At 40.0% G+C, this 27141-nt stretch overlaps 1 protein-coding gene and 1 long non-coding RNA gene across 13 annotated transcripts in view; one reads left to right on the top strand and one right to left on the bottom strand.

Annotated features, from left to right (window-relative positions):
• Positions 1 to 23250, bottom strand: part of TBC1D5 (TBC1 domain family member 5) — a 584223-nt gene extending 560973 nt beyond the window's left edge. For 5 of the 12 annotated variants that reach the window (XM_074405708.1, XM_074405709.1, XM_074405699.1 and 2 more), the window contains exons 1-3: positions 23064 to 23250; positions 17642 to 17724; positions 4318 to 4418 (exon numbers count right to left, since the gene is read on the bottom strand). The gene's annotated coding sequence lies outside the window, so the exon portion shown is untranslated. Of the gene's footprint in view, positions 1 to 4317; positions 4419 to 17641; positions 17725 to 22656; positions 22795 to 23063 lie in introns of those variants that run through there. The other 7 variants (XM_074405711.1, XM_074405710.1, XM_074405703.1 and 4 more) reach the window with 6 other exon arrangements.
• A 274-nt stretch (positions 23251 to 23524) lies between these two features.
• LOC141585522 (uncharacterized) lies at positions 23525 to 25616 on the top strand. The gene is made up of 2 exons (XR_012519072.1): positions 23525 to 23720; positions 25321 to 25616. It is a non-coding gene; the product is annotated as an uncharacterized LOC141585522 (long non-coding RNA).
• The last annotated feature ends 1525 nt before the right edge of the window (positions 25617 to 27141 follow it).

Genomic DNA, 27141 nt, shown 5'->3' on the forward strand with positions numbered 1-27141 from the left:
CATTCTTTAAAGTTTGTGATTATAAGGGATTACCTCCAAGATCAAAAGCAGCACTGCATGCATACTAATATCATATGATCTAACTAAACAAAAATTTGCTCTGCTAAAGTTGTGCATCACATGAGTGTCTAAAGTAAATCAAGAAAATTAAAACACTTAAGATGTTTAATAGAAAGCATTTGTGTATGTGTGTATTTAGATAAAGCCGTGTCACTATTTTTACCCAAATCACTTTCAAGTATTTGATTGACGATCCTAGGACTTCTTAAAAGATAAATCAAGAAAGGTCTGCTTTGTTTTCAATGCCTCTGTAACCTGAACAAAACTGAAAAGCTACAAATATAACACATTTGTGTAGCCAACATTTTTTAAATGATGTCAAGTTTCAAAGATAAAAACTCTGCATTGTCTTTGTATCATTTTTAAATTTCGCTAGAATAAAAAAATGTGGTTTAAAAATGCAATCAGCTAACGTATTCTACATAGTCATCACTACTCAATGAGAAAAATATTGGCTAAATATTGAGTAAAGAAAAAAACTAGAAAAAAAATTGCAAGGTGTACAAGTAATTCTACATCATAAAACATTGTAGGTTGGGCACGGTGGCTCACACCTATAATCCCAACTTTGGGAAGGCAAGGTGGGAGGATTGCTTGAGCCCAGGAGTTTGAGACTAGCTTGGGCAGCATAGGGAGACCCTGTCTCCAAAAATAAAAAAAAAAAAAAAATGTTTTTAAGTAGGTGGGCATTGTGGCACATACCTGTGGTCCCAGCTATTCAAGAGGATCACTCGAGGTGGGAGGATCTCCTAAGCCTGGGAAATCAAGGCTGTAATTAGCAATGATCTTGCCACTACCCTCCAGCCTGGGCAACAGGGTGAGACTTTTTTTTTTTTTTTTTTTTTTTTTGAGATAGAGTCTCACTGTGTCACCCAGGCTAGAGTGCAGTGGCACAGTCTTGGTTCATTGTAACCTCCATCTCTCAGGTTCAAGTGATTCTCCTGCCCCAGCCTCCCAAGTAGCTAGGATTACAGGTATGCACTACAACGCCCAACTAATTTTTGTATTTTTTAGTAGAGATGGGGTTTTGCTAAGTTGGCCAGGCTGGTCTTAAACTCCGGACCTCAAGTGATCCACGTGCCTCAGCCTCCCAAAGGGCTAAGATTACAAGCATGAGATACTGCACCCAGATAAGACTGTTTAAAAACAAAGACAACAAAAGTTCTATTCATGTTTCAACTATAAACTATAAAAAGAAAAATCTAGGTCTATCAAATATTTTACAGAAACAAGCATTCTTAATTTAAACAGTAATTAGAGTTCTCTAATGGCTGTTATCCTAAATTATTCCAGGTCCATAAATTTACCTTTTGAAAACTAAAGTGTAATGTATTAAGTACAAACTTTGTAACTATTTTTTGAACTGAATAAAAAAATTCAGATACACCATAAATTAACTTCAATATCAAGAGACAGAACAGTGAGAGAGTGCGAGAGGGTGTGTGTGCACATGTGTGTGTGTGTTGTGGCTGGCAAACTTTTTAACTTTTTAAATGAAGTCAACAATTTCATCTTGCCTTCTTACCACTGCCTCTCTCATAAGTGTCATAAAGAATGTGAAGCTGTGAGCCTGGCTGGTGAAAAGTTGCAGTGAGCCAAGATTGTGCCACTACACTCTAGCCTGGCCTACAGAGTAAGACTCTGTCTCAAAAACAAACAAAAAATAATCATTAATAATAATAATAATAATGTGGCTGGCCATGGTGGCTTACACTTGTAATCCTAGCACTTTGGGAGGCCAAGGCAGGCTGAATGCCTGAGTGCAGGAGTTCAAGACCAGCCTGGCCAACGTGGCAACACCCCATCTCTACTAAAAAATACAAAAATAGAGAGAGATCCAAGATGGCTGATCACTAGTAGCTCAGGATTGTAGCTCCCAGTGAAAGCACAGAGAATAAGAGGACGCCACACTTTCAGACGAATTTTTGTTGTTCACGGACCAGGAGATTCCCAGCGGAGGAGCCCCATGGATCACCAGCGTGACTCTTGTGGCCAGCAAGGCGGTTTTGCCAGTGACTTGTCGTGGCAGTTCTTGGTGCAGAGTCAGAAAAGTACCATCAATCTTAATGCAGCTGTTTTAGCAGGTGCAGTGGGTTGCTCAGATTCCAGCGCTGGCAATCAACAAGGTGGACGTCCACTCAGAAACCCAATTAGAAAGTCAGTAATTACAAAGATAACAGATGGATAAATTTATAACAAAGGGAAGGAAACAGCCTAAAAAGGCTGAGAATACCCAAAATCAGAACGCCTCTCCCTCTACAGGGGATCACAGTTCCTCATCAGTAACGGAACAAGGCCTGATGAAGAACGAGTGTGTTCCATTAACAGAAGTAGGCTTCAAAAGGTGGATGATAAGAAATTTTTGTGAGTTAAAAGAACTTGTTCTAACCCAATGCAAAGAAACTAAGAACTCTGAAAAAAGGTTTGACAAAATGCTAATGAAACAGACAATTTAGAGAGGAATATAAGTGAATTAATGCAGCTGAAAAACACACACGAGAACTTACCAAAGTATGCACAAGTTTTAACAGCCGAATTGATCAAGCAGAAGAAAGGATATCAGAGGTCAAAGATCAACTTAATGAAATAAAACGAGAAGACAAGATTAGAGAAAAAAAGGATAAAAAGGAATGAGCAAAGTCTCCAAGAAATATGGGACTATGTGAAAAGACCTAATCTACGTTTGATAGGTATACCTGAATGTGACTGAGAGAATGAATCCAAGCTGGAAAATATGCTTCAGGATATTATTCAGGAAAACCTTCCCAACCTAGCAAGGCAGGACAATATTCAACTCCAGGTAACACAGAGAACACCACAAAGATATTCCTCAAAAAGACCAACCTCAAGGCACATAATCATCAGATTCACCAGGGTTGAAATGAAGGAGAAAATACTAAGGACAGCCAGAGAGAAAGGTCAGGTTAACCACAAAGGGAAGCCTATCAGACTCACAGCAGATCTCTCAGCAGAAACCCTACAAGCCAGAAGAGAGTGGGGGCCAATATTCAACATCCTTAAAGAAAATAACTTTCAACCCAGAATTTCATATCCAGCCAAACTGAGCTTCACAAGCGAAGGAAAAATAAAATCTTTTGTGAACAAGCAAGTACTCAGAGATTTCATCACCACCAGGCCTGCTTTACAACAGCTTCTGAAAGAACCACTACACGTAGAAAGAAACAACCAGTATCAGCCTTTCCAAAAATATACCAAAAAGCAAACAGCATCAACGTAATGAAGAATTTACATCAACTAATGGGCAAAACAGCCAGCTAACATCAAATGGCAGTATTAAATTCACATATATTATTATTAATCCTAAATTTAAATCAACTAAATCCCCCAATCAAAAGACACAGCCAAAACCAATTGGTATGCTGCACCCAGACCCATCTCACATGCAAGGATACACAAAGACTCAAAACAAAGGGATGGAGAAAGATTTACCAACCAAATGGACAGCAAAAATAAATAAATAAATAAAAAGCAGGAGTTGCAATTCTTGCCTCTGATAAAATAGACTTTAAAGCAACAAAGATCAAAAGAGGCAAAGAAGGACATTACATAATGATAAAAGGATCAATGCAACAAGAAGAGCTAATGATCCTAAATATATACACACCCAATACAGGAACACTCAGATACATAAGACTTACAAAGAGTCTTAGACTCCCATACAATAATAGTGGGAGACTTCAACATCAATATTAGACAGATCAACAAGACAGAAAATTAACAAGGATATCCAGGACTTGAACCCAGATGTGGAACAAGTAAACTTAATAAACATTTATAGGGCCAGGCGTGGTGGCTCAAGCCTGTAATCCCAGCACTTTGGGAGGCCGAGACAGGTGGATCACAAGGTCAAGATATCGAGACCATCCTGGTCAACATGGTGAAACCCCGTCTCTACTAAAAATACTAAAAATTTAGCTGGGCATGGTGGCACATGCCTGTAATCCCAGCTACTCAGGAGGCTGAGGCAGGAGAATTGCCTGAACCCAGGAGGCGAAGGTTGCGGTGAGCCGAGATAGCGCCATTGCGCTCCAGCCTGGGTAACAAGAGCGAAACTGTCTCAAAAAAAAAAAAAACATTTATAGAACTCTCCACTTTAAATACACAAAATATACACTCTTATCAGTACCACATCCCACCTACTTACAGGTTTAAATTAAATATTGTTTGGCTGCCTGTTTGTTATTTTCTTCCCTCATTTTTTCATGCCTCCATTATTAAGCACTATTATTGGCATACCCATTTTTAGACTGCATTCTAGCCAGGGCAATAAAGCAACACTTCCGTTCTCTCTTCCTCTTCCTTACTCTCCTTCATTCTTTTTATTATTTTTTTTTTTCCTAAAAAAAAAAAAATACAAAAATTAGCTGGATGCTAGTAGCACATGCCTGTAATCCCAGTTACTGGGGAGGTTGAGGCACAATAATCACTTGAACCCAAGAGGCACAGGTTGCAGTGAGATGAGATCGCGCAATTACACTCCAGCCTGGGCAACCGAGCAAGACTGTCTCAAAAAATAAATTAGTTAATTAATAAATAATAATAATAATGATGCAAAGCTTCCTGACCTGTGAGCAATATACATAACCAAAGTTATGGAAAACTAATCATCAAATCAACAGTTAAAGCATTATTCTGACATTTTCCTGCCTTCAAAAAATATGTATCATTACTATTAATGTCCTTAACTCTTCAATATTAAAAGTACAATCAGTTCTTTTACAGTATTTGTACAATTTCAACTTCCTTGCCAGATTTAATTAACTATTCTATTTTACTCAGCACGAGTATCCCTTATACAAACTGCTTGAGACTAGAAGTGTTCTAGATTTTCTATTTTTTCAAATTTTTGAATATGTACATATACATAATGAGAAATCCTGGAGATGGGACCCAAGTATAAACAAAAATTCATTTATGACTCACTTATACCTTATGTACACAGCCTTATGGTAATTTTATACAATATTTTATGCATGAAACAAAGTTCTCACTGTGATTCATAACAGATCAGGTTTGATATTTTCCACCTCTGGTGTCACAACTGCACTCAAAAAATTTTGGAATTTGGATCATTTCAGATTTCAGTTTTTCAGATGGGGGAAGTTCAACCTGTAGTAACAATTTTTAAATTGCCATATATTGGGAACCCAGTAAGAGTCATACACTGTCTTCAGTGCTTTTTACAAACATGACCTGCAATACGCCCACAATACACCTGCAAGGTAGTCACATCCCTATTTTACAAATGAGAATACTAAGTCTCAGAAGGGTTGTTACTTCATGAAGACTGCGTTACTAAGCGGTGGAGCAAGATTCTAATCTAGATCCATTTAACTTTAAGGTCTGTTTGCTCTTCCCACTATCCTAGGCTCTCTCTTATGCAAACCTTGTTCATGGGTAAAAAACACATCTCCCATTATTTTTTTCCCCAAAAATGTATTTGGGATGGGGGCAAAAAGAGAAATTTCCAGGACTTATTTTTGCAAACAGTAGGACACAGTTTTTTCCAAATGTGGTTTCCATTTTAATATTTCAAATATGAACAGTAAGAATTACTTTATTGGGGGTAAAATTGGTTACTGGGTAGAAAAAAATAGTTGTAAAGAATGAATAAGACCTACTACTTGACAGCACAACTATTATTAACTATATTATTATCTAGGGTGACTAGACAGTAACAATGGAACATTTTAAACTAAAAGTTTAATTTGATTGTTTGTAACACAAAGGATAAATGCTTGAGGGGATGGATACTCCACTCTCTATGATGTGATTATTTCAAACTGCATGCCTGAATCAAAATATCTTATGTACCCCATAAATATATACACCTACTATATACCCACAAAAATTTAAAAATAACCAAAAAAGTAAAAATAAAAAATTACATTATTAATAAAATAAGACTTAAAAACATCTATTAATCATCACAAAAGATTTCCTATAATAATATTGATGATTCTGAACAAAGCAAAGATCCAAAAGCTGGAGTAAGGTATTGGTAAAAGTATTGCCAAACAGTATCTGTGTTTACTAAGTATAAACAATTTTCTAAGAATAAAATAATCACATGAAGCTCAGAATTGCTTAGTTAGTCCTTGAACATGGGTTTGAACTGTGCCAGTATGCTTATGTGGATTTTTTCAAAAGATGTATTTTTAAAAATTTTTGGAGACTCACAATTTGAAAAAAAATTCAGATGAACCACACAGCCTACAAATATCAAAAATTAATGCATAAAATACATGTAGATACTAGTCTATGTTAATCAGTGGTTTATATTATCGGTAGGGCTGAAATTAAAATGCATTCTGAGAGGATTTTCATTTCTTTCTGTGAGGCATCTAAAACCACTTTAATTCACAGCTTGAGGGGGTTTTTGGTACCAGGCAAAGTAAAATTTGAACTGCAAATCCAAGAGAGAGAGAAGGCCAGTTGTTTAAGAATGAAGAAGTTTTTTGTTGTTGTTGTTTTTAATGTCCAAAGCAACTTTTCTTGTAGCCTCCTGTGGCAAGAGTAAAGGAGGGGTTTTAATTTTGGTTCACCCATACTCTACAGGCATGGCTCTTTGGCCTATCGGTTTTATAGGAAAGGAATTTCCCAGTAGACTCCCCACCTTGGGCCAACCTGGGCTTCAATTTCTACATACTGTGCCCAATGTAAAAGCTCCTCAGAATACGGCAAATGTCCTCAGAAGAAAAGCAGTCTTAATTCTGCTTGTCTCTCTGAATTCCTGCTTTCATATAGATTCAGTCCTGGTAATCTGTTTTTTAATTTTAGGCTCAGGGGTACATGTGGACATTATCATATACATAAACTGCGTATCACAGGGGTATGGTGTGCAGATTATTTTATCACCCTGGTAATAAACACAATACCCAATAGGTACTTTTATGATCATCTTCCTCCCCCTCCCACCCTCAGCTCTCACGTAGGCCCCAGTGTCTGTTGATCCTTCTTTGTTGTCATGTGTACTCAATGTTTAGCACCCACTTATAAGTGAGAACATGCAGTATCTGGTTTTCTGTTCCTGCATTAGTTCACTTAAGATGATGGCTTCCAGTTTTATCATGTTGTTACAAAGGACATGATCTCATTCTTTTTATGGCTGCATAGTATTCCATGGTGTGTACGTACCACATTTTCTTTAGCCAGCCTACAGCTGAAGGACATTTAAGTTGAGTCCATGTCTTTGCTATTGTGAATAGTGCTATGATGAACATACATGTCCATGTGTCTTTATGATGGAAAAATTTATATTTTGGGGGATATATAATCCATAATGGGGTTGGTGGGTCAAATGGTACTTACTATTAAGTTGAGAAATCACCACACTACTTTCCACAATGGCTAAACTAATTTACTTTCCCACCAGCAGTTTATAAGCATTCCTTATTCTCTGCAATCTCAGCAGCATGTTATTTTTTATTTTTTTAGTAACAGCCACTGCCGACTGATGTGAGATGGTATCTCATCATGGGTTTGTTTTGCATTTCCCTAATGATTAATGATGTTGAGCATTTTTTCATATGCTTATAGCTGTATATGTATGTCTTCTTTTGAAAAGTGGCCCCTTCATGTCCTTTGCTCAATTTTCAATAAAGTTTATTTTTGGCTTGTTCAATTGCTTAAGTTCCTTACAGATTCTAGATATTACACCTTAGTTGGATAGTTTACAAATATTTCCTCCCATTCTGTAAGTTGCCTACTCTGCTGACTTTTTTTGCTGCTACACGTTAGTTCTGAAAGAATAAACCTTTTTAATATATTTTATCCTGCTTTTCTAGTTGTTTTCAGAAAATTACTTTGTCCATGTAAACAAGCTGACCATATTACCCCATTTTCTATTTGAAAATGTTTCATATTTTTATATTTTAATCATTAAAAGTTTCACTTTGTGGAACTATGTAACATTGACACAGCAAAGAATAATTTCTCTTTACTCAACTTGATTCCACCAATATTGTCTAGAATGGACTTTTACCAAATCTAACAGATCAATCCTATTATAAGGCTACTAATAATAAGATTCTGAAATTAAGCCTTCAAACAGAAATATGTATAACTGCTATGGAATTTAGTGGTCTACTGATTTTCCCCCCACTAGCAATACTTAAAATGTACAAAAACTATATATTTGAAACAACTACAAGCTTAGCCAGAGTGGTGAAAAGATGACAAATAAAAGAGAACTGAGTTCAGTCTTATTTCTCCCAAGAAACACGAGTCATAAGGAACAATAACAAAAGCAGAAATCACCAAAAGAGGGGAAACAACCCTAATATTTATTAAATTGTAATTATGCACAAATCTACATGAAAAATTTTCTAGAAAAATATAAATTACTAAAATCGATCCAAGGAATTAGAGAAATGTAACACATAAATAACCAAGGAAGAAGCTAAGAGAATAAACAAAGGACTACTCCATGAAAAGCATCAGGCCTACATAAATAGGTAAGTTGTTTCAATCACATGCTATTTAAACTGTTCCAGGGCAAAGAGAAAGGATATTATTTTGATAAAACTAGTATAATATTGATGTTAAACCTCACAAAGAGAACACATAAATGGAAGCGCATGCCTGTTACGCTTATGAATGACTATGGCTCCAAAGAGCCAGAAGAAAGTACTAATGAGTGGAAATCCACACTCTATTAGAATAGTAACAAATGATAAATGTTTACTCCAAGAACCTAAGAATATTTTGATAGTAGAAAAATCTGTTGATATAATTCATCATATTGAAAGGACAAAGGGTGGAAAATATGACGAGAAACTAAAAAAGGCATTTGATAACAGTCAACATCCATATCTTACAGAAAATCATGTTACATGTGATTTTAAAGTGCACACACATGCATACCCATACACCCTAACCAAAGTCAGCACAATGTTTAATGGAGCAATACCTGAAACATTACCACTAACATTCGGCATCAAATAAGGAGGCTAGCTGCCATCACTATTAATTAAAATTATTCTGAAAGTGGTAGCCAAAGGAATTAGATAAGCCAATAAAAGGTATAAATATTAGAAAGGAAGAGGGAACATTCACCAATGTTTGTAAGGTATTTTCTACCTTGAAAATAAAAAATAATCAACTGAAAAGCTATCAAAAATCATGAAAGTAAACAAGTGAGACCAGCCAAAAAAATTCAGGAAGAGAATAATGAGGGAAGTCTGCTCCTATCCAGATATTATAATGCACTAAGAGCTACAGGAACTTGTTACTGATGCATAAAAAGACAAACAGCTCAGTGGAATAAACCCAAGATTCCAGAAGTAGATCCAAGAACATATGGGCATTTTGAATTTAATAAAGGTGGTGCTTCAAATCTGTGGGGAAAAGGTAAGTTACTCAAAAATGATGCTGCAAAAGTTGTCAAGCCATTTGAAAAAGAATAAATTTGGTTCTTTCTCTGGACACAAAAATTAATTTTCAAATGGGTCAAAGACTTACACATAAAAATATGAAACCATGAAAATATAGTATCAATCAAATGTTAACAGTTTTATAATTCTGGAATAGGGAAAGTCTTTCCAACATTATCCCAAAACCAAAGGCCATAAAGAAAAAGAGTAATATATAAGAATATTTTAAAATGTAATAGTTCTTAGTAAAAATTTTAAGAATATATAGGAAATTTGCCGGGCGCGGTGGCTCACGCCTGTAATCCCAGCACTTTGGGAGGCCAAGGCGGGTGGATCACGAGGTCAAGAGATCGAGACCATCCTGGTCAACATGGTGAAACCCCCTCTCTACTAAAAATACAAAAAATTAGCTGGGCGTGGTGGCATGTGCCTGTAATCCCAGCTACTCAGGAGGCTGAGGCAGGAGAATTGCCTGAACCCAGGAGGCGGAGGTTGCGGGGAGCCTAGATCGCGCCATTACACTCCAGCCTGGGTAACAAGAGCGAAACTCCGTCTCAAAAAAAAAAAAAAAAAAAAAGAATATATAGGAAATTTACAAACAACGTTGGGAATATTTCCAAAACACGATAAGCAAAGATTTAATGATACAATATACAAATACCTCCTAAAAATCAATAAGAAAAAAGTGAACATCCCCAAAAATGAACAAAGAGCTTAAACAGGCATTAAGGAAAGAAAAATAAAAGCAATTTATCAATTTTTGCCAGCAGACTAACTAAAAACAATGATTTACAATACCCTCTGGTGGCAAGGTTCTAAACCAATTAGCTCTCTCCTGCACTAAAAGCTGAGGTATAAATTATCTTTCTATAAGGCAGTTCTGCAGTTAAGTACCAAAATTTCTATTACGCATACCCTCTGACACAATAATCCCAACTAAAGAAATACACTTAGGGTAATATTAGTGCTAGAGGGTTTGTGAAATATGAAATTTGGGGGAAAAAAAATAACACAAAACTGATTAAGTTACATGCTCAAATAAAACTTAAAAATTAGAAATCCGGCCGGGCGCGGTGGCTCAAGCCTGTAATCCCAGCACTTTGGGAGGCCGAGGCGGGTGGATCATGAGGTCGAGAGATCGAGACCATCCTGGTCAACATGGTGAAACCCCGTCTCTACTAAAAATACTAAAAATTAGCTGGGCATGGTGGCATGTGCCTGTAATCCCAGCTACTCAGGAGGCTGAGGCAGGAGAATTGCCTGAACCCAGGAGACGGAGGTTGCGGTGAGCCGAGATCGCGCCATTGCACTCCAGCCTGGGCAACAAGAGCGAAACTCCGTCTCAAAAAAAAAAAAAAATTAGAAATCCACCTGAATAATTACAGAAAGCGAGAACCTTAAGTAAAATTGTTCAAGAAGAGTGACAACAAAGGTCACTTTTTTAAACTGTAATTAATGTTGGCCAGCCTGGTGGCTCACACCTGTAATCCCAGCACTTTGGGAGGCCGAGGCAGGCAGATCACCTGAGGTCCAGAGTTCAAGACCAGCCTGGAAAACATGGTGAAACCCTGTCTCTACTAAAAATACAAAAAAATTAGCTGGGCGAGGTGGCAGGCACCTGTAATCCAAGCTACTCAGGAGGCATATCGCTTGAACCCAAGAGGTAGAATCCTTGAACCCAAGAGGCAGAATCTGTTTGCAGTGAGCCAAGAACCAACCACTGCACTCCAGCCTGGGTGACAAGAATAAAACTCTGTCTCAAAAAAAAAGAAAAAAAAAAAAAAAAAACTGTACTTAATGTTATACTTTGATTGTTGAGAAGATCAAAGTACAGACAAGAATCACTTCATTCCACAATTTTTGTAGTTTCATTTTTTGTTTGTATTTTAGGTTTGTGTAGCATTAAGAATAGTTGCAAATTCTTTGTCATTTTCTCCATCAAGAGATGGAGTTTAATTCTCTTCCTCTTGAATATGAGTTGACTCTTTGTCTTCCTAGTCAACAGAATACCACAGAAGTATCATGTTCTATCAGTTCCCAGCCTAGCCTTTAAGAGGACTAGCTGTTTCTAGCTTTTGCCTCTTGAAATGCTTGTTCTTACAGCACTCCTTCTCAGAACCTACAGTAGTGGCCAGGCCACAGGAAAAGGCTTCATTTAGTATCTCTGGTCAATAGCCCTAGTCAAGCTCCTGGAGAGCAGCCAGCATCAACTGGCAACTATGTAAGTGAACCATTTGGAAGTAGACAATCTAAACCCCACTGAGCTGACACCAGATGAAACAAAAATACACTACCCCCAATGAGTCCTACCAAAATCATCAAATCATGAGTAAATACAAATGGCTTCAAAACTTTGTTTTAAGCAGCAAAGTTTTGAAGCCATTTGTCACACAGCAGTTAACAATCAGAACAGCCTCTTGTTTACTGCAGTATTTTTAGCACGTAGAACAGTACCTGGTATGAGATACCTACTTTTAACAAGCACAACACCAAAAGTATGAAAGTAAAGATATTATACATGGATACATGGCCCTGGCACTCACACAGCAGACAAAAGCAGAGCACAGACTAAAACGGTAATTATAATTCATAACAAATACGAATAATGCATAAATGTTATAGAGTATTTGGCCAAACAGAAGGAGCACAACACAGACTTGGTAGTATAAAGAAGCTTCATGGAACAGTGTGGCATTTAAGCTAAGACCTCACAAAAGTCAGTAAGATGAAGAAATAGAAAAACTACTCCATGCCCAAGGCAAGCAAAAACAGGAACAGAACCAAAAATAAAAGAAATTCAGTACTCTTAACCAAATCACGCAATACAAGAGAGGCAAAGGAGGGAGTCATGAAACTGGAAATAAGCAACGGAGAGTATCGGGTTTTAAGCCACGAAATAAGAGAATTATGTGAGAGCTTAAAAAAGATTAACTACCTGGCTGCAGAGACACCAGTCAGAAGACCTTAGGGAAACAAAGGCAAGAGATGATGGGGACCTAAACTAGAGAAGACGTAGTAGGGATGAAGACACAATGGGTTCAAACCTACAGAGTTTCAGTTTGATGCCTGTACATAAGGATGTGGAGAACGGAGTAAAATGTGCCTGCTAGGTTTCTGGCTTGAACAACTAGGGAGACGGTAATGCCGAGATTAAAAATTAAATTAAATTTTTAAAACATACACACTTGTAAAGATTTTTTGTAAGAAAAATCTGTTGTAGACAGACTAAATTCTATTGTAGACATATTAAACTGAGTTTCCTGTGGGCCAGTAAGAAGTGGAGTTATCTGGTGGAAAATCAGCTACACAGATTTGAACGTTCTGGGAAAAAATCAGGTTGGAGATCTAAGATAACAGACTCTTCAGGCCAGGCACACTGGTTCACACCCGTAATCCCAGCACTTTTGGAAGCTGAGGCGGGAGGATCCCTTGAAGTCAGGAGTTTGAGACCAGCCTGGGCAGTTTGAGGCCAACGTGGGGAAACCCCATCTCTATTGAAAATGCAAAAATTAGTTGGGTATGGTGGTGCTCGCCTGTAGTCCCAGCTACTCAGGAGGCTGAGGCAGGAGAACCGCCTGAACCTACAAGGCAGAGATTGCAGTGAGTTAAGATCACAACAACTGCACTCCAGTTTGGACAACACAGGAGTCTCCATCTCAAAAAATAAAAAAAACAAACAAACAGACTCTTCAGAAGCTTTTTCCATCTTGGTGATACTACTCCCATACTATCTACTTTGTAAGGTTCAACCACTCAGTTACTATTCTATAATTTTCTGGTGGGGCACAGTGGCTCACACTGTAATCCCAGCACTTTGGGAGGCCAAGGCAGGCAGATCACCCGAGTTCAAGACCAGCCTGACCAACAAGGCGAAAGCCCATCTCTACTAAAAATACAAAAATTAGCCAGGTGCGATGGCATGCACCTATAATCCCAGCTACTCACGAGGCTGAGGCAGAAGAATTGGAGGCTGCAATAAGATCACACCACTGCACTCCAGCCTGGGTGACAGAGCAAGACTCTGTCTCAAATACATACACAAATAAATAAAATTTTTAAATGTGTTTATATAATTCTCTTGACAGTTTGTCTTTACGAAGCATCTGTCTCTCATTTCATTAATGCTTCCATATAGGTAGTTTCATGTTATAAGGAAACCCAACTTTAATCAATACTTTGCCACAACCTTTGCAAGGTCGAATACATGATTGCCACTGGTCAAGAAATTTTGTAGCAGTTTTATGACAAGATGGGGACATTAGGGGAACTGTTCAGGACCACTTCCCATACTGGTGGGAAGCATGTAGTACTCTTAATCAAAGTAGAAAGGAGGTAAGGAGTGATTTTCTGAAAGAAAGGAGACAAGGTGTATCTGGAAAATAAACAGGAAGCCAGAAAATCAGGAAGAGGGCAGAGTCAAAGGAGTCCAGAGAGATAATCGCGAAGTAGAAAGGCGGCCGAGAAAGAGAGTTCACATACTAGGTGCTTCCTTATTCCTACCTCTCCCACTCTATCCAACCTTCACTGCATCTAGGTCTATTGATCACTTCCCAGTGACTCCTATTAATCTCAGTTCTGACAAATACAAAATGTGGCTTGGGGAACTTTAAGTAGCCCATGGCAGGAACATAGCTTGATAAGACAACTCACCATGAGGATCCTACCAGAAGAAAATCATGAGACAGGATACTGAAAATAAGCCATATGATTTTGCATAGTCTGAGCTCTGTAGTCTGTCAGTTTTCTCTTTTAATTTACACTAAACCACACAGAAAAAAAATCTCAAGTTCTAAGGAAATAAAAGTGCAGAGTAATCACTTGGCGGCGGTGGGGGGGTGGGGGTGGGTAGTTAGATACCAGTAATTCTAGAAGAAGAGAGCTATGTATAATTACCAGGAATCTTTTGACATAAAAGTAGAATCACAAAACTTCTGAGCAAGGGTCTGTAGAGATCATTTGGTACAGTGATTTTCCAGATATTTTTAAACCCTTTTGAGAGCTAAGGAGATAAAACACACAGGTACCACATCAAAACAGTCAATGAAATTAAGAAAAATCATTCTAGCACAACTTTCATAAGTGAAAATTAATCATGAAAAAACTCACAAAAAAAATGGCTGGCTCCAGATGGTATGATAATGTACCTCGAAAACCTAAGAGAATTAGCTGAAAAGCCATTATAATAAATCAGACATTCAAAAAGTGACTGGTTACAAAATAAATATACAAAAGAAGTTAAAAACTCTTCTATTTGCCAGCAATAGTCAGGTTAAGAAAATACAGCATTAAAGAAAGAAAATGGGTTCCAGCCTGGGCAACCATGCAAGATCCTGTCTCAAAAAAAAAAGTAAAGATGGGCAGATCTTTTGACCCAGCAATTGCACTCACCATAATTTCTCCCAAATAATTAATGCATGGGTACAAAGGGATATTAGCTATAATAATGTTCAGTGTAGCACTATTTGTCATAAAAATAAGAAATCTAAGTATCTAAGGATGAAGGATTACTTACGGTACATTCATACACTGTATTTTTAATACACTATATATAAACCTTTATAAATGTTTTATATATCTGCATATATATGTGGAGGAGGGAGGGGAAGACAGAGAGAGAAATTCCATTCATAAAAATAAAATATAAAATACTGTGAGACAGAATAAAAGACCAAATAATAAAGTTTCCGACATCCACAGAAAAAGAGATCACTCATTAAACGGTACTGAGGAAATTGGTTAATCAAAGGCTTAAAATTTTTTGAACCCTCTACCTCATACTATGCAACTAAACATGTTGTGGAATAACTGCAAAACCAAAAGTTGAAAATGAAAGTATGAAAAGAGTTTAAAAAATAAAATTAAGCACTATATAAACATAAGGTAGAAAAGCCTATCTACACAAGATAACTAAAGGAGGAACAAGATTTAGCTACATAAAATGTTAAAACATGTAAGAAGGCAAGAGAAGGGAAGTATAAGTCAAATCTGAATACAGCTATTTTTTTAAAAAAATGATAATCCCAATAATGGCAAATAAAAGGCCACTCACATGTCACTGTCGTAGAGGGTAAATTGGCATAATCTTTTTGGTAGGCAATTTGGCCACATGTGACAAAACTGTTAAAGATGGGCAAGCCAGGCATGGTGGCTCACAAATATAATCCAAACACATTGGGAGGCCAACGTGGGAGGACAGCTTGAGCCCTAGCATTTGAGACCAACCTAGGCAACATTGGAAGACACTGTCTCTACCACCTAAAAAAAAAAAAAAAAAAAAAAAAAAATGTAAAAAGCTGGGCATGGTGGCATGTGCCTGTGGTCCCAGGTACTCAGGTGAGGTGGGAGAATCACTTGAGCCCAGGAGCTCATGGACACAGTGAGCAGTGACCGTGCCACGGCACTCCAGCTTGGGCAACAGAACAAGACCTCATCTTAAAAAAAAATTCAAAAATGAAAAATAACGGTGAGCAGATCTTTTGACCACCACCCCCAGCAATTCCACCCACAACAATTTCTCCTAAATAAATAATGCATAGGCACAGAGGGCTATTAGCTATAATAATGTTCAATTTGTCATAAGATTGAAAGAAATCTAAGTGTCTACGAATGGAAGACCATTCATGGTACATTCATACAATGAAATAGTATGGGGCCACTAAAAGTTACATGGAAAACTAATGACATGAGTAATATCATAAAATATTCAGTGAAAAACAATGGAAAGCAACAAAATAGCTGGATCCATTTCAGTTTTTTAAAAAAGGTATATGAGGCTGCAATGAGGTATAATCATACCACTGTACTCCAGCCTGGGCGAGACCCTGGTCTCCAAAAAATAAAATTTAGTAAAATTTAATAATGAAAATTAAAAAGGTACATCTACAGGTATACACAAATGCACATACACATACCAGAGGATAAAGAGATTTAAATTAACCCTAATCTTACAGAAATGAAGGTGGGTGAGAAGGCAATTTGACCCAAGCCTTCCTAAGTTACCCCATCTATTTATAATAATGAGCACTCTTACTATAAGACTTTTGATCCTCATGGAAGTAAAAGGAGCCTAGTTTAATGAATGCAGTAGACAAAGATGGAGATAGTGGCACCGCCTTTCCATCTCCTATCAACTCCATATCTCCAACCTTGTTCCCCAAGCTCTACCAGGGATCCAAGGCAATCAATCCACTACCCATCCCAGGATGGCAAGAGATGTAATGTTAGCAACTCCTCTAGAACTTCTGCCAGGTAGCTGCTGGGACACCTCCAAAGTCTTAATATAAAGTCAAAACACTTTCTGGAGGCCAGGCATGGGGGCTCACACTTGTAATCCCAGCACTTCGGGAAGCTGAGGTAGGCAGATCACCTGAGGTCAGGAGTTTGAGACCAGCCTGGCTAACATGGAGAAACCCCGTCTCTACTAAAAATACAAAAAAAATTAGCCAGGTGTGCTGACGTGTGCCTACAGTCCTAGCTACTCATTAGGCTGACGCAGGAGAATTGCTTGAACCTGGGAGGCGGAGGTTGCAGCAAGTCGAGATCGCACCACTGGACTCCAGCCTGGGTGACAGAGTGAGACTCTGTCTCAATTAAAAGAAACAAAACACTTCCCACCTTTTGTGGGAAACTCTAAAGAGGCTGATTCTGATCCCCACTTATCAGCACAGGATGCAAACCTCTGCAGCCAGTTCCTAAGATGTGTGCTCATTCCAACTCCATCAAGTCGGGGCTGTTTCTCTCTGATGTATCTTCCCCATGGTTCTTCCCCATGGTGCTCATGTCAGAAATAGGGGCTTACTTCTCAATGGTCTAGTTATTCTGAAGATTCATTAATTAGAAGTGGGAATCTAAGTACTTTCGGTTCAACGCTTTTTATCTTATTTAGGGACAAAAAGTTTAGTAACTCTAGAACATAAATCACTCCTGCTAACCAAAGTTTGTTACTCAGCTTTCTAAATGAATACTTGCAGTGCAAAGCTGATGCTCATTTTGCCCTAAAGAAAACCTTAAGAAATTCCCAACAGGGCAGACGTTTCTCGTCATTTGTTTTTATAAAATTTTCACAATAGACATTACTTTTTATAATGGGGGTAGGGGGCTCTTTTTTCTAATGGTAGGCTAATCTGACATACTGTGATTACTGGATCTAATACATGCACTTACAGCAGAATTTTAGACATACATACCCACACTAGTCTTCCATAAAGTTTCGTAAAATTACATTCAATCCATCTTAAAAAGTCAGTCACTCTTCATGTAGCCTTCATGACTAGCAAAAAAGTAAAGGTAAACACTTAACAAAAAACTATAACATGTAATTATCAATTATGCCCATTTCAAAACTTTTAAGACTATATTGTTTCAAAAAAATAAAAAACAAAAACCCAGTTAACATCTTTTCTAGGCAACTCAGTTAAGAAAAATAGTAAATCTGAAATTACTAAAAATTTTCGTGGCGTTTGCCACAGAAACCACATGCAGCACTGGACAAAGACCAAATGACATTACCTTTACATGTCTTTCATCCAAACTAATGGACATTCAGAAAAAAAAGGTGACTAGGCTTCACAAGTCTACCCTTGAGAGATTTTTTTTTTTTTTTTTTTTTGAGAAGGAGTTTCGTTCTTGTTACCCAGGCTGGAGTGCAATGGTGCGATCTCAGCTCACTGCAACCTCCGCCTCCTGGGTTCAAGCAATTCTCCTGTCTCAGCCTCCAGAGTAGCTGGGACTAAAGGCACGCGCCACCATGCCCAGCTAATTTTTGTATTTTTAGTAGAGACGGGGTTTCACCACGTTGACCAGAATGGTCACGATCTCTTGACCTCGTGATGCACCCGCCTCGGCCTCCCAAAGTGCTGGGATTACAGGCATGAGCCACCGCACCAGGCCCCCTTGAGAGATTTTAACCAATCCTTTCACACCACCACCAAAGACATGTTTTTTTCTACAGCCCTACTTCCCTGTTTTCAAATATCTGAGCTGTGAAACTGTATTTATTTGCATTTAATTATCCAAAGGGATAAGAACAGTACTACAACAATTCCATATTTTCATCCAAAAAGTACAAACTGCTTTCTTGACCCATATAGCCGTATCCCAAATAAATAAATGTACAATCTCCAAAAATATAGTCAGTCTGACTATATTTTTATATATTTTTATATAGGTATGGTCTACCACACTGTAGATTATAGAATATCTACTACTTACATGATACCATTAAGGGCTTTATACACACACACACACACACACACACACACACACACTCTCTCTCTCTCTCTCTCTCTTTCTCTCTCTCTCTCTCTCTAATTCTCAAAACAATCCTGTGAGGTAGTTACTATTATTATCCCCCTTTAAAAGATGAGAAAAGTGAGGCACTGAGACTAATCAGCTGACCAGCACGGCACTGTAACAGATATCATAATCATACAGAATTTGTAAAAATACTAAAAGTATATTAATGGCTGAAAATACTGATTAGAAGGCTTCCATCATTTGGATGTGCAACACATGCTTCCTTGGGTTAACCATAAATAATGACCGGCCATTCAGCTGTGAGGCCCAGAAAGCATGGCAGAGCTGGTATGGCCATGCTCCCCACAACACAGCATCACGGTAAGAAATGAAAAAGCCAGCAAGTGGGCATGCAGCAAGGGTTTCAACTCTATCCTGATATTCCAAAAGAACAAGAGAGAATTTAGGACAATCTTAACAGATAACCTCTGGGCCTCTTTTTATCCCTTAGTGTATAAAATGTTTAATGCCAATAAATCATTGTACAGAAATTATTTTTAAATGTTTACATAACATTTGTAGAAGGATAAACATTTTCCTATACATTTCACAGGTTTTTGAGAAGGCATTTACACTGAGATTTGTTGTTATACTGCCATTCTTCCCAAACTCACCATTATTCCAGTAACAGAGAATTGATGCTACTAGAAGCAACCCACAGGCCCTCCCTGACAACTGACCTCCCTCCCCTCTCCCAGCTCTTCCAATGCTGACCATCCCCCCACCCGGACCTCACATTTCTCAAGTTCTGCTAAACACACTGTACACCCTGCCATTCCAATGATCTACCATTGTTGAGAGAAATGTCTCAGGATCAGGTAGACTAATACTACTTCTCATACTACTGCTGTTAAAGGACAAAACTTTCAGTGATCTGAGACAAAAAGGGGGTCAAGAGAAAGGATTATTATTTTTAAATGAAACACAAATTATTCAACTTACAAGATCATCCTTTATTCTGGGGTTGTCCTTATTTTTTCAGTGTTAACATGTGATAATGACCAATGTTTCATTTTTTTTTTTTTGTATCGTCCTAACTGGCCAAATGAAAAGTCAGACACCCAGTTGATCCCTAAACCTAAAGGTTAAGGTACCAAATACTAAATCTACCACGTATACATGTAAGGTGGCAGACAAGCCCGGGCAGGAAATGAAGGCATAAAAAACTTTCAGAGGAAGTAGGTACTTCTACATTTAACAGTGAAAAAGAAACTTAGACTGGTCTAGTGAACAAGTGCAAGCAAAATAAAACTGCAAATTTCAGTATCTTACTCAGAAAAGATTACAAGCACTGAGGCAGATGAAAAATTTGACTTTTAAAATCAAAGTAGGGGATGGGCACGGTGGCTCACAACTGTAATCCCAACACTTTGGAAGGCCAATGCAGGTGGATCACACGGTCAGGAGTTCAAGACCAGCCTGGCCAAGATGGTGAAACCCCATCTCTACTAATACAAAATTTAGCCAGGTGTGGTGGTGGGCGCCTGTAATCCCAGCTACTCGGGAGGCTGAGGGAGAGAACTGCTTGAACCCGGGAGGCAGAGGTTACAGTGAGCCGAGACAGCACCACTGCACTCCAAGCCTGGTCAACAGAGCGAGAGAGACTGTGTCAAAAAAAAAAAAAAAAAAAAAAAGAGGAGGCTGGGAGCAGTCGGACGCAGGGGCTCATATCCGTAATTCCAGTACTTTGGGAGGCTGAGGCAGGCAGATCACTTGAGGTCAGGAGTTTTAGACCAGCCTGGCCAAAATGGTGAAACCCCATCTCTACTAAAAATATAAAAATTAGCCTGGCATGGTGGCAGGTGCTGTAATCCCAGCTCCTGGGGAGGCTGAAGCAGGAGAAGCGCTTGAACCTAGAAGGCAGAGGCTGCAGTGAGCCAAGACTGTGCCACTGCACTCTGTCTAGACAAGAGCAAAACTCCTTTTCAAAAAAAAAAAGTAGACCGAGTGCAGGGGCTCACACCTGTAATCCCAGCACCTTGGGAGGCCAAGGCAGGCATATTACTTGAGGTCAGGAGATCCTGGCCAACATGGTGAAACTCCATCTCTACTTTAAAAAAATAAAATAGAATAGAAAACACAAACACACAATAAAATTAGTAGGGCTTGATGGGGGCACCTGTAATCACAGCTACTAGGGAGGCGGAGGCAGAATTGCTTGAAACCACGAGGAACAGGTGGCAGTGAGCCGAGATTGCACCACTGCACTCTAGCCTGAGAGTCCGTCTCGAAAGAGTCAAGGTACGTAAAGCACTTAGAAAAGTGTCCAGCATTTAAAGTGCTTCTAAAGTACCGCCATAAATATTATTTAATAACATGAAAAAAACTAAGGACTGGAATGAAAATTACAAAAATTACGGTACTAAAAACTTCCACAAAGTTATTTAAAAGTACAACCTCTGCTCAGTCATCAGTTGGAGTATAAATGAAAAAAATCAAAAATACAACCATTTTTCTGTACATAAAGTATATTATGTGACACTTCTAAACTTTTTCATTTACATGAGAAAAAATAACATTAGGAAAAAATCGGAATCCGGTTAGAACACCCACTGTAAGATCTGACTATTTGCAAATTTGCTTCCAAGGCTCAGGAATACACTACTCAACTGAGGCCGCATTTGAGTGACAGCACACACTCAGTAGTCCACCAATAAAAGAAACTTTCATCTCAGCTGTAGCTTCAGAGACCAGGATTCCTCAAGTTGGTAAAACCCAATAACGCACAGCTGAGCGAGTCTTTCTCCTACCACCACACCAAGCTTCTACTGGAAAATCCACAGACCAGGTGATGCAGTCACCATACAGCACAGAAACACAGTATTTGCACTCTTCCTATCCCCTCCCCTAAGATCCAGACTCAGCCTGCTCACTCTGAAAGCTTTCTCGGTTCACCCTGCCATTTGCCTCTCTCCCAAGCCACCTCTACAAGCGACGGCGAATTATTAAAAGGAACATGTTCACTGATAAATGTTTCTTTACACACAAGTTATCTACTTCCTTGCTACTCAACGATAGTTCTTGTCCAGCAGCACATAGGTTATTAGAAATGCACAACATCATAATGCATCATAGACCTACTGACCCAGAAAATGCATTTTTAATAAGACCCCCAAGTGATTCCTATCCACATTATGGTTTGATACTGTGATACTGCACATAGCAATAAAAATTAAAAATGCTCCACTTTACAAATGAATTCAGAGATACGGAATGAAAAGTATCAAGACATAAAATCAGAAAAGTCCAAAGAGAAAAACCAATATTATAAATGAATTTTCTTTGCCACTTGATAGCAAAGATTTTTCAACAATACCTACGTTTATTGCTTCCTGCTTTAAGTATTTTGTGCAAGAGCACAACACTTACAAAGTTTTACAAAGTACAAAATAATGGGTCTAGAAATTCCCCTGCAATCTGATCCAAACGTGTGAAACCTGCACGTTAAAATCTTAGGATTCTGTCCAATTCAGAGTTGACAAATGAACTCACCAGAAAGTTAATTATTCACTCACAAAAAAAATCTACAGGATGTTAACTTTAAACACACATTATAATTCCTGGAATTAAAACCAGTAACTAGTATCGAACAAATTCTAGGTCACTTGTAGAATCGAATCCTGTATTGAAGGTGTGTGTGTGTTTTTCCAGGAAAAGTCGGGGTGGGGAGCTGGATTCGCCCTCCCTGCCAAGTTATGCTCTTATCCTGAAAGACCTCACTTTCTTAGGTGTGAATACACTTAAGTCGTACTAATTCCAGGTCACGGTAGCTTTCCTCAAAAGTGAAGTTAAGCCTTCTGTCTTCTAAACACTCTATTTTTTAAGGTTTGAGAATTTCAGGCCCGTTTCGCTTCCGGCCAGGGAAGGAAGCGTGCCGCCCGGGGCCCCAGTGAGCAGGGAAATTTACCAAGTAGGAAGTTGAGCACTAGTCCCGCCGCCGGGCTCTGCCCTCCGACTGCAGCCGGCCTTCCAGTCTGCACGCCGACCTCCCGGGGCAGGGAAGCCAGGCAGGGCACAAGCAGTCACCCCGCCCAGCTCGCCCGGGAGCCGAGGGGACCACCCCTCCCGCCAGCCACCCCCAACGCCGACTCCGCGTCGCACAAACGGGAGGCGGTGCGGCAACCCGTCCGCGGTGGCGGCGGCCACTCAGGCCTTCCCGTGAGGCGGCGGCGCAAGGGGAGGCGAACCCCGTCCTGAGGCTGAGCGGGAGGCCGGGGCGGGAGCGACTGCATGTGGGGCTGCACTGGAGGAAGGCGGAGGCGTTCAGAGGGCTTGGGCTTTTTTACGATTCGCATCATCATTATTTTGTTTTACCTGTGGCGCAGAAGGGCTCCCCAGCTCCTATTCCCTGAATCCTCCTCCTCCTCCCCTCCTCTTTCTCTCTCTCTCTCCCTCAGTCTGCCAGGCGCTCGCGGAACCGGCCGGGCCCGGCCCGACCTGAAAGAGAACAGGGCGGGAGAGGGTGGCGGCGGTGACCAGCGGCCACGTGACCACGCTCGCGCCGTAACGGCGACCGCCTCCTGCCGCGCGCCCTCCCCGCGCTCCACCTCTAATAACCCCGCAGCCTGCGCGCCTGGGAAGCTCGTGCGCAGGCGCTCGCCCAGGACCTGAAGTCTGCGCGGGAGCGCGACGCGCTCGCTCTCGGGTCCGGGTTTCCGGGGCGCGCGAGGCGCGAGACGCGAGACGCGAGACGCGAGTAGATGGGGAGTGAGCCGCGGGCAGAGCTCTCCTTGGCTGAGCCGGCAGGCTGCTGAGCGCAGGCGCGTGAAGGCTTTTACCCCTCCTTTCTCTCCCCTCTTGCTACAGGCGCGCGGCAGGAGGCCGGGAACCGGCTCCTGGGTCTTAGTCAGAGGTTCACATCCACCAACTACCTTCCCAGGGTGGGACTGATAAGAAGGGGAGCAGAGGGTCCCAGAGACCTTCTTGAGATCCTGGCTCTCCTGCCAAGGAATTTACGTTTCCTTGTCACATGTAAATGGCCTTCCATTCCACTTTGTTCTGTAAGTGAGTAGGCTTCTAACTCATCATCTGTCAATTTCTCAGTGAAACTTACCCCTCTCTACATTAGTCGAATTAATAGCACCTACTAGCTGAGTAGGCTTCTAACTCAGCTCATCTGTCACTTTCTCCGTGAAACTTACTCCTTTCTACATTAGGGTAATCAATAGCACCTACTAGCTGAGTAGGCTTCTAACTCAGCTCATCTGTCACTTTCTCCGTGAAACTTACCCCTTTCTACATTAGGGTAATCAATAGCACCTACTAGCTGAGTAGGTTTCTAACTCAGCTCATCTGTCACTTTCTCCCCTCCCTACTTTAGGGGACTCACTAGCACTTTGTGCACACCTACCTTGTAGTACAACCCATAGAAAGATAAGTTGGAAGTTATTTTTTACAAGCACACAATACTACACTGTGGTTCTGTCTTTCCTCATAACCTCGGACACGGTCTTCAGCGTTGTAGTATCTCCCTAAAGGTCTGATGACTATCAGAACACAAGCAATGTCTAAAACTTTGTCTCATTGCCCTTGGCCTCTGCATAATAATGATTTAAGATCCCCTTTAACCCAAGCACGTGGAATGCTGGTGTTTGTTTCCCCGATATGAAAGCCTTTAAATCATAACGCTAATTAAAGTGGTAAATGCTTCACCTAGTAAAAGAGATTTATGGTATTTTATTAGCTTATCTTCAAAAAGAGCTCCAATGAAAATTGATACAGTTTAGTCCAGAAAAAGGAAACCAAGTCAGAGAAAGGTCAGATTTCTGAAGGTTGTCTAGCTTCAGAGAAAGGTGCCTGTGTGGGAGACATTCGTTTGTAGACAAACACCCCACTTCACACAGGGATCCCTCTTTTTCTGTTGTCCCTCTTTCTGTTGCAGAAGCTGAACAGGTTAAGTTAGTGCCTGTGGCCAGATTTAATCAGGGCAAATAAATAAAATATATACACTCCCTAATTGGGAGTTCTGGCTAGGCCAGTCATCATCACTGTTAGACTGGCGAATACTGAGATGATAGTCAAGAAATGGGACTAGCAACAAAATGACAAAAAAAAAGACCTGTGACAAGACCAAACACATACCTTTCCCTTTTTCCTGAACCTGTGGGGAAGGTCAGTCACCTTTCAACTTCCTATTTGTCTCATGAACGATTAGCTAGGATTAGAACTATTTTTCCCCCTTGAAATTAGGTAGAGAGAAACATTTTCTAGCTGAGAATTCCTCTGATTACCAAAATAATCCCAGTTGTAATCATCTCATCTATAACTTGTCTATGCTTCCCTGTAAAAGTATAAGGCAGCCAGGCACAGTGGTGTACACCTGTACTCCCAGCTACTCAGGAAATTGAGGTGGGAAAATTGCTTGAGCCCAGGAGTTTGAGACCAGCCTAGACGACAGCAAAACCATGCTCTAAAATAATAATAAAAGAATAGGGCAAAACCACCCTGCTGAGACTCTGATCTTCAAATCTGGAGTATTCTCCCTAATGTAATTGCCTGAATCAAATCTATTTCCTCACTTGTTTGGTTTTTATCTTTGACAGCAGCTTTCATTTTTGCCCTTTATGAGAAGAACCATGTAAGAAATCCAACTATTCTGAAACTACCACGTTGTGAAGTCTAACCAAGCAACCTGGAGAGACCAAATAGAAGAAAACTAAGGCCCCTGGCCAACAGCCCCAGCTGTGCTGCTCCTAGACAGTCAGCACCAGCCTGCCATGCATGTGACTGAGACCATCTTGGAAGTGGATTTTCCAGACCTACTCAAGCTGCTGCAGATGATACCACATGCAGCAGAGATGAGCTTTTCTCCCCAGTGCCCAAATAGCAGAATTGTGGGAAAATAAATAAAACAGTTGTTGTATTAAGCCACTAAGTTTGGCTGTAATTTGTTATATATCATTAAATAACCAGAATAGACCTATGTATTTAGCTGCCTGCTAGAGACGTGTCCAAGTGGTCCCACAGGTACTTCAAACTCAGTCTACTTCAATTGAGTTTTTCAGTTACCTTTCAAACCTGACCCTTTTCTTGTGTCCTTTACCCTCGACTGGTTGTGCATTTATCCCCCTAGTTCCCTAAGCAGAAAACCCAGGAGTGTCCCTTTACTCCTTATCCTGAATATTCAGTCACCAAGTAATGGGCTTTCTTCTCCAGTCCCCGTAACATGTCTCACCTCAGATCCTTGTCATCTCTGTCCTGAACTACTGAGGATTAATTAAGTTCTTCCACATTGCAAAGAATAGTCACTCAGGCATCCAGACTACTTTAGAGGTCTATTGTCAGGCAAGAAGTAAGGAGATGTGGGAAAACACCCCAGTCATCTCCCATGACCTGCATCCTGATGGTTCCCAGACTGGAAGGCCCAGGTGGCATCATAAAGAGCCACAGCAATGACCCCATCCTTCAGGCTGCAACAAAAGCTGTAAGGATCCAGCTTCTCTCAGGCTTCTCACATTCTTACTCCCCAAGAGACCATCTGAGGGACTTGTTAGTCCCTAGTCAATGCAGAGCACCCTGACAAGGCAGAAATTGGCCTGCAAATCTAATCTGGAAAAAGAAACAAAAGTCATAAAGCTGATGGTTAATAACTCCTTAAAATACAAACTTTGTATAAAAATTCATTTTGAGTTTTGTTATTTATCATGGAATTTGAGTTTAAGGTAGAAAAATTAAATTTGAACTAACTTCAGCATTAGAAAAATAATTGTGATGCTTGGTTTTGCAGCAACTTATGTGCTGATTGATTCTCTGCTTTGACATCTACGTGCATTCTCTGTCTTGGGACATGGCAGAAAATAATGCAAATGTTCTCAAAGTCTCTTGCCAAGGATTGGCTTTCTCCTAGGCCTCTGCCCATGTGGACACTCAGCCTGGGACTACTCTGGTCAGACCACCATCCACATTCCTTCTCCTGGTTCTTTTCTCCTCCACTCCGTTCAACTCACCCAGGTAAACTGGCCATCATTAGATCCTGAAATTGCTATGGTGGCATAGACTGACATGATAATAAGATGTACAGCCTACAGTATGGGATTGTCCAGTGGGAAGTGAAAGGGTTGTGGTAAGCATTGGCTGTGTGTGGGACTGGCATACTACCTTCTGCATCATCCATAGAAATACCGAACTCAGATCTCCTGCTGCAAGAAGCATAGTTGACTTTCAGCCTCAGCAGCTGCCCCACTGGATCCACTATCAAGTTCATGCTGAGGCCACACTTCTCCTGGGCTACTCCCACTCATTGATTGATTGCAGCAGGAGTATTGGTGAAGGCCAAAGGAGGATTCCCCTCACAGGCAGCTTTGGCTCAAGGATTCCCCAGTGGCATGGCCAAAACTTTCTTAGAACTGTGCCACAGTCTAAAGCTCTTAACAGCTCTTCTGTCCTTTCTCCT

The sequence above is a fragment of the Saimiri boliviensis genome, chromosome 9, assembly GCF_048565385.1.
Source record: "Saimiri boliviensis isolate mSaiBol1 chromosome 9, mSaiBol1.pri, whole genome shotgun sequence".
NCBI classification, from domain to species: domain Eukaryota; kingdom Metazoa; phylum Chordata; class Mammalia; order Primates; family Cebidae; genus Saimiri; species Saimiri boliviensis.